The sequence below is a fragment of the Callithrix jacchus genome, chromosome 18 (assembly GCF_049354715.1).
Source record: "Callithrix jacchus isolate 240 chromosome 18, calJac240_pri, whole genome shotgun sequence".
Lineage (NCBI taxonomy): Eukaryota > Metazoa > Chordata > Mammalia > Primates > Cebidae > Callithrix > Callithrix jacchus.
Genome location: NC_133519.1, coordinates 22,826,250 through 22,834,709, shown reverse-complemented (window position 1 = coordinate 22,834,709; position 8,460 = coordinate 22,826,250). Strand labels below are relative to the sequence as shown.

General features: G+C 44.4%; 1 long non-coding RNA gene across 2 annotated transcripts in view; it reads right to left on the bottom strand.

Moving 5' to 3' along the window:
* Positions 1 to 3,367: 3,367 nt before the first annotated feature.
* The window catches only part of LOC118149215 (uncharacterized), a 69,737-nt gene continuing 64,644 nt past the window's right edge, over positions 3,368 to 8,460 (bottom strand). Inside the window, exons 4-5 of one of the 2 annotated variants that reach the window (XR_004736537.3) lie at positions 4,285 to 4,389; positions 3,368 to 3,894 (exon numbers count right to left, since the gene is read on the bottom strand). This is a non-coding gene — a long non-coding RNA (uncharacterized LOC118149215). Of the gene's footprint in view, positions 4,390 to 8,460 lie in introns of both variants that reach the window. The other variant, XR_013529479.1, reaches the window with a different exon arrangement.

The following is an 8,460-nucleotide window of genomic DNA, read 5'->3' as shown; positions in this document are numbered from 1 at the left end:
GTTTTTAAACTATACTTACTTAATTCAAAGCATTTAAATTTATTTTGAGATTGTGATTCTTTATTGGACTTAAAATATCTTTTAAAGTAATCAAACGATGACAATGAGGATAGAATTCCATGTGCGTGCACGTGCACACATTTTTGTGCCTAGTAAAACAGAGTTGACCATGTTTCTACGTTGGCGTCATAGGTCAGTTTCCCCAAGAAACATACATATGACAAATACTCTCTCTTTGACTAAACTTTAGTAAGGCTTCTCTAACCCCTTTCCTCAACTAGGCTTTGACCTCCGGCTTCATTGTCCTTTCTTGTCGGCGTCGCATTACCCAGTTTAGCAAGAATCCTGTTAATTCTGTTCAGAGACAATCTACTACTCTCTTTATCTGATCACCCTTGACACCAAATCAAATTCCTCCTCCCCCACCGTCTCCCAGGTAGTAGGTATCTGATCACCTTGTCAGCCTTTAGCAAGAATCTTGTTGAGTCAGTATAGCCAGATTCCCTTATGCCTGATGTTTTTCCATCTTAGTGATTTTCCACCCACTGAACCCTGACCCTGTTCCTGAACTATAAATTCCCCACTTGTACTTGCTATGTTCAAAACTAAGCCCTGTTCTATACCGAGGCCTCTTTCTCCCTGTTACGAGAGTTCCTGAATGAAATCTGTTTTTCCCACTTTACTGCTCAGGAATTGTATTGGGAGGTGCTACCAGAAACAACACCTTTAAACTTGTCGGTGAACGCAGATTGAAAAAAGAAGATGAATTATGATGCGATGGCAGCAGAGGCCTCGGCTGCTCCCGTGGGGAGGTCTGGAGCTTGGATGTCCCTTTGGAGCTGCCCTGAATAGAGGAAAGGGTTTGGACTTGCATCCCTCATTCCCTCTGCCCATGGAAGGAGATCATATGAGAAATTAATATAAAATGTGGTACAGGAATCAGAGAAAAAAGCTATTTGAACTATAGTGAGTTTGACGAGGCAATCCTTCTACGAAGACAAATAAAACACTATGAATTTGTCATTCGTGAAACCCTTTCCATGGCTCTGTGACCTCTGTCACCCAGCAACCCAGTATCCTGGCAGCAGTTTCTGGGGTTTATGCCTGGTTCGTCTCACTCCCCCTATGCTGAGCACACCACTTTCATCTGTTCTGTTGTGTCTTACCCTCAGAAGAAAAGGAATGCCTATTTGTCTGAGTGTAAATGGCTGTCCTTCTAGGCTGACAGATCTGGGTGATAAAGAAACTGTTGAGGGGAAAGACCCTTATGCCCAGTAGTGAATCCAAGGACATGTGGACGAGGCTTTGTAGAATAACTTTAATAAAGAATAATTTGGCTGGACCCTGTGGCTCACTCCTGTAATCCCAGCACTTTGGGAGGCCGAGGCAGGTGGATCACCTGAGATCAAGAGTTCAAGACCAGCCTGGCCAACATGGTGAAACCCCGTCTCTACTAAAAATACAAAAATTAACTGGGCATGGTGCTGGGTGCTGGAAATCCCAGCTACTTAGGAGGCTGAGGCAGGAGCATTGAGACAGAGACTCTGTGGTAGCTCTTATGGTAGCTCATGCCTATGACCCCAGCACTTTGAGAGGCTGAGGCAGGAGGACCCTTTGAGGCCAGAAGGTCAAGACTAGCCTGGGAAACATAGTGAGATCCTATCTCTACAAAATAAAAATAAAAACTTGAACTGGGTCCACACCTGTAGCGCTAGCTCCTCAGGAAGCTGAGGCAGGAGGATGGCTTGAGTCAGGGAGTTGGAGGCTGCAGTGAGCTGTGATGTGGCCTGGGCAACAGGGTGAGACCTGTCTTCAGAAAAAAAAAAAAAAAAAGAATAAGTCTTGAGTGTATGTGGGAAATGATGACTTGCTGGTTTTCATTCACATCCTTGGTCATCGCCCATGCATCACTGAACCCTGTGCTCCGCTTCTCAAATCATTACAGATTGTTGTCAATCTAAGCTGAAAGGCAGACAAAAGCTCAACCTTGTCTACCAAACAGCTCTGCACAAAGAAATCCAGTAGAAGAAAAGGGGTTTTTCCTTCTCTGGCGTGGCCCTCCTGACCTCTTTTAGTCCTCTCAGCAAAAAAGAGCTCCTGGCCAGGCATGGTGGCTCACACTTATAATCCCAGAAATTCTGGAGGCTGAGGCAGAAGGATTGCTTGAGCCCAGAAGTTTGAGACCCACCTGAGGCAACATAGTGAGACCCCTGTCTCTCTCTCTATAAAAAGAGCTTCAGCCTGGCACGGTGGCTCATGCTGAGCCTTTGGGAGGCTAAGACAGGCATATCATGAGGTCAGGAGATCAAGACCATCCTGGCCAACGTGGTGAAACCCTGTCTCTACTAAAAATACAAAACTTAGGTGGATGTGGTGGCACTTGTCTGTAATAGCAGCTACTTGGGAGGCTGAGGCAGGAGAATGGCTTGAACCAGGGAGTCGGAGGTTGCAGTGAGCCGAGATCGCACCATAGCACTCCAGCCTGGTGACACAGTTAGACTCTGTCTAAAAAAAAAAAAAAGAGCTCCTGGGCATTGGCAGTGTCAGGAGAGATAAGATCAATCTGCTATCATATTTCTTATCTGACCCACTAGAAATGAGGAAAACAGCCTAGAATTGCTCAAGTAGCTTGTGGCAAAGTCAGAATTAGACTCAGATCTTCTCTCAGCCAAACCAGAAAGCCCAAGCAATCCTTGATTATCCTAGCTTTCCCACTCTCACATCCACTGAGTCACTAAGTTGTGTTATTTTGACTTAAAAATAGCTCTCAGGCTTATCTCCAACTTTCCAATGATCACTCTTCTGCTTTTGCTGAGGTTCTACCTAATCTCTTGGACAATTACAGTAACTTCAAAACGGGTCTCTCTCCTTGGTTTCTCCATTGCCAGCCCATTCTGCACACAGTAGCCAAGCGTAATAATTTCTTTTTTCTGAGATGGAGTTTCGCTCTTGTTGCCCAGGCTAGAGTGCAATGGTGCGATCTCAGCTCACTGCAACCTCAGACTCCCTGGTTCAAGCGATTCTCCTGCCTCAGACTCCCACGTAGCTGGGATTACAGGCAAGTGCCACCACGTCCAGCTAAGTTTTGTATTTTTAGTAGAGACAGGGTTTCACCATGTTGGTCAGGCTCGTCTCGAACCCCCAACCTCAGGTGATCCACCCAGCTTGGCCTCCCAAAGTGCTGGGATTACAGGCATGAGCCACTGTGCCCGGCCTTAGTGTAAAAATTTCTAAGCGCAAATCTGACAACTCATTTCCCTAACCAAACCTTTCCACAGCTCCCATTCCTCTTCATGGTAAGTTCCATTCTTGGAATGATAGCAGTTATAACAACAAATGTGACTGCACAACGGATGGTGGCTTTCACTATAAAGACATTTATTATTTTCTTAGTTAAAAGTTCAAATATAGGCTGTCTTGAAATTGTTTTTAGCAACTCTGTGATACTGTTGAAGATCCAATAGTTTTCTGTCCTTTCTCTTCTTTTTTATTTTGAGATGGAATCTTACTCTTTAGCTGAGACTGGAGTACAGTGGCGTGATCTCCACTCACTGCAACCTCCGCCTCCTGGGTTCAAGTGATTCTCCCACCTCAGCCTCCTGAGTAGCTGTGGCATTATAGGCATGCACCACCATGCCTGGCTAATTTTTGTGTTTTTAGTAGAGACAGGGTTTTACCATGTTGACCAGGCTGGTCTTGAACTCCTGACCTCAAGTGATCTGCCTGCCTCGGCCTCCCAAAGTGCTAGGATTACAGGCGTGAGCCACCACCGTGCCTGGCCTGTCTTTACTCTTTCATCCTCAGGGTGAGGCTTGCGTCCTCAGGCTTCTCATTCTCATTATGGTTGTAGATGTCTACTGTAACTCTAGATATTGCATCCTCATGTGGCAGCATCTAAATCACAAAGGAAGGGAAGGAGCAAAGAAAGAGCTTCTGTTATAGAATTCTTCTTCCGTTTTTCATTAGGGAGGAAGTTCTTTCCTCGATGTCTTCCTCCAGACTTCTTATATTTTAGGCCAGAATTGAATGCCATACTAGCCCTAAACCATGCGTTATCATCAGAAGTAAAGGGGATTGCTATGATTGGTGCTACGGTTTGACTGGGCCCTCCAAAGTTCTTGTGTGGAAAACCTGATTCTTAATGCGGTGGTGCTAGGAGGTGTGGCCTAATGGAAGGTGTTTTGGTCATGGGGGCACCAAGATAATGCTGTTATCTTGGAAGTGGGTTCATTATCTTGGGGAGTGGGTTCCCTATAAAAGATGAGTGCAGCCCCCTTTTCTCACTCTCTCGCCCTCTCTTGCTCTTCTGCCTTGTGCCAGGGGATGATGGAGTAAGAAGGTCATTTTAAGATGCTGGCCCCTCAATCTTGGACTTCCCCATCTTCAGACCTGTAAGAAATAAATTTCTTTTCTTTATAAACTACTCAATCTCTGACATTCTGTTATAGCAGCATGGAACAAACTAAGACAATTGGCTCAGGCCGATTGCAATTTATGCTCTGTCCCTGGGCACTCCACCACCGGAACAAAATCAAAGCTGTTAGCAGCAAGGAGAAATGGCAAATGTGATCACAGCGCAGCCTGTAATGTGTGCACCCCAACCTATAAGGCTCGCGCGAGCTGGCCTCTTTCTATTTCTTCAGCTGCATGTTCTGCCACACTCCTTTATAATAGCCTTTCACTCTAGCCACGTGGAACCACTCACATTTCCCAGAGCAGTCCTCTGTGCCTTTGCACATGCTGTTCCCCCTGCCTCGAGTATCCTGCTGTCCTGGATAATTTTATAAACTCTCTTTCTTCCTGGAGAGCTTAACTGAACCGTAAGACTTTTCCTGGTCTAGCCAGTGCTGGCACATTGTAGCTGCACAGTAAATGTGTGTTGAATGAATCTTTTCATCATTCCAATGTGCTACTATTTTGAGTCCTCAGAATTGCCACTGCTTATACTTTAACTAAAATCATTCCTTTCATCAGAGACAGTTAACAGATTCCTTAGCATAGAAAAACAATTTCCAAATAGTAGGATTGGGTTGCTGATCAACTTAAGTAAGAAGTTGTCTGATAAAGTATGTGATTTTGAGGGAGCTAAAAAACCCTAATTTGATGTTAAGGCTCATATTTTATTCTATGGTATTTGTGATGAATAATTTTTTCACTGCTGTGTATCAGGCATATAGTCTCTTGCTGTCAGACAAATTATCTTATGCATGCTATATCGAGGTATCTAGAAATGCTAATTTGTATTGAGGCTAATATTATTTAGGGGGTGCATACAGAATACATATTCAAATACAAGCAGTGAGAAAGAGGGGGAAAGGGTGAGAGATTATGAAGTAGGAAATGAAAAGATATTTAGAATGTAATTTATCACAGAGCATGGAAAGCAAATTCAAAATAATTTCAGATGGTACAGGTATTTAGCCTTAAATAGTACTAATGTACAAGAAGCTTATTCCCTTTATGATTCTTCTCAATTATTGTAAGTGGTCCATTTCTGCAAGTCATCAGGCTGAGGAAGTGGCATTCTGCCTTCTCTGGAGCCCTGTGCTAACTGACCTAGCTGACTGTGGCTGAGAGCCATTTAGCAAAGCGAGTGGCACACATCTTTAGCATTTGGCTGCCTTGCCAGTATTAGTTAGTGAAGAAAAGAAACAAAAAACGTCGATGTAGCCACAGAATGGGACTTTGAGCTGGAAATTACACAAATCAACAGAATGAGACTTTTGCATGGGGTGAAACGTATGATTAAAAAGAAGAAAACTGGCCGGGAATGGTGGCTCACTCCTGTAATCCCAACACTTTGGGAGGCTGAGGCGGGCGGATCACCTAAGGTCAGGAGTTCAAGACCAGCCTGGCCAACCTGGTGAAACCCCGTCTCTACTAAAAATAAAAAAATTAGTGGGGTGTGGTGGTGGGAACCTGTAATCCCAGCTACTCGGGAGGATGAGGCAGGAGAATGGCTTGAACCTGGGAGGCGGAGGTTGCAGTGAGTTGAGATTGTACCATTGCACTCCAGCCTGGGTGACAGAGTGAGACTCTGTCTAAAAAAAAAAAAAAAAAAAAAAAAAGAAGAAGAAGAGAACTGGAGCTGAACAAAAGGAAAAAAGAAAGATAAGAGAAAGGAAGGAATTGAAACGTCTCTCGGGTTAAACTGGATGTCTGACGTTGTTTAGACTGTGGCTTCCAGGAAACTCCACCTCATTTCTTTGAAATATGACTCAAGTTCTTACCCAGGAGTATGTCTGAACTTGTTCCAACAGAACTTTAAAATATGTACCCTGTACTCCCTCTAGGCAGCTTCTCCATTCTTAGTCTCCGGCCATCTGCTTGACCAGGCAAGTATCACAGATGACCAAGGTACCTCTTCACACACACCTGACAAGAGAAAAGTTTTGATCCTCTTGTCACGGGCCCCACCACCTTGGGCTGTTTCTACTGCAAAGGGCAGCATCTGGGGGGTGCCTGGGCAGAAGAGGAGGACTGAGTTACATACTGTGCTTGTTTAACAAAGGTTTTTGGGGTCCATTTTAGCCAAAGATCATTCTTTTAGTTCAGAAAAATTACACAGCTTTTAAAATCTGAGGTTGGAGTTTCTTGATTGTGCCTGGCAAGGATAGCCAGGGCAAAACTGCACAGGAAGATGGCAGAATTTTCCATTGGCCACCTCTTCTGGGAGTGGCTGTGTCTCTCTTGATTCCTCAGGGCAGCCAGGGGACTCTGCTCTCACTATAGGCCACTCTCAAAATCTGCCCTCAGGAGTGGAGATCATGGACTCATTCATGCAGGTGCTTTGGCTAAACGAGAAACTTCTCTTTAAATGTCTGAAAACAAAGGGATTGACAACAGTTTTTGACACCTGGGACTATCAGTGCCAAAGAGGCAGAGAGGTGTTAAGGATAAGAAAGACTTCTTGAAATTGCTGATTTCCTATCTCGTGGGATTCAACCTACCAGTAAGACTGGCTCTTTGCCATGCCTGGAAGAGTTCACTTGATATTCACAAGAATTATGGAGTCCTCTCTTTTCTGAACTAAACTCCGTAACAGGCACAATTGAGCTAACCTTTACTGAGCACTTTATATTAAATTTAGGTAGAATATCATTTAGGATCGTCTTGATAGACGGGAACCAAGTGGGTATAAATGCAAAGAGCATTTATTGGTTTACAAAACTGGGAAGCGCAGGCATAGGGCTGGCTTCATACATGACTGGACCCAGACAATATTATCAGAACCTTGACTCCCTCCATCTCCTGGCTTGGCTCCACCTTTCTTTATGTGTTGGCTTTGTTCTCAGGTTCCCTGTGTGGGCAGGTGGCTGGAGCTGCTCCAGCCAGACAGTCTTCTAGTATCTCTATTTCAGCAGGAAGTAGAGAGCGGCACTCAGGAGCAGCACTCAGCTTCCTCCTGAGTGCTCAGATGTACTCTAATTAGACAGCATCACATGCTCATCTCTGCACTGGCCTCATGGCCAGGGGCTTTGAAGAGTCTGTCCTGAGTCATGTTCTGTACTTTTTTTTCTGCATTTTTTTTTCCCTCTGTTGTCCAGGTTGGAATGCAGTGGTATAATCACAGCTCACTGCAGACTTGACCTCCTGGGCTCAAATGATTCTCCCACCTCAGCCTCCAGGGTAGTGGGACTACAGGTGCACTCCACCACGCCTGGCTAATTTTTGTATTTATTGTAGAGATGGGGTTTTGTCAGGTTACCCAGGCTGGTCTCAAACTCTTGGGCTCGAGCAATCCTCCTGCCTTGGCTGCCCAAAGTGCTGAGATTACTGGCGTGAGCCTCTGTGCCCAGCCTACATTTCTAGAGTGAGGTGGAGGAGCCTCAACCAGACCAGTTGGATAGAGTAGGGGAGAAAGATCCCAAAATGGAAATTTGGGGAATAGATACAAAGCAAGCAAAAAATATTGTCATAACCCCTGTAAGTGTTAGCATTTCACTCTGATAGACGAGAAAACTGAGGCTCAGGAGGCATACCCTGCTAGTAACTGACAGAGCAGGGGCTTGAATCCTGTCGGTTACATTTACCGAGCCATATTTATTGTTCCATCTATTCAGAGGAAATGTTTTTTCTCTTTAAGTAAATAAGAACACGAATGCATAACTAGAGTAAATGAATTAATGTCAAATTTTCCGTAATGAAAATTCTCTTTAACTTATTCTACAGATTTACCCTAGGAGACAGGCTAGAAGAAGCCCTCTAAGAAGATATAACTCTCTTTCCAATATGTCATTAGCCAAGTTCTTCTGCCGAGGGAAAGAAAGGGACATGATTCTTTGTTAAAGATAGAGGGCATGCTTTTGACTTCATCTTCTGACTGATTTGAACCAATGAGTCAGCTGGCTTCAAGAAAAACGACACATTAAGTGACTTACTGATATAATTTATACTTTCCCGGACACTTCACATGGGCCAGGCCGCCTTGCAGAAGGGTTTTGAAACAGTCATCGAGGA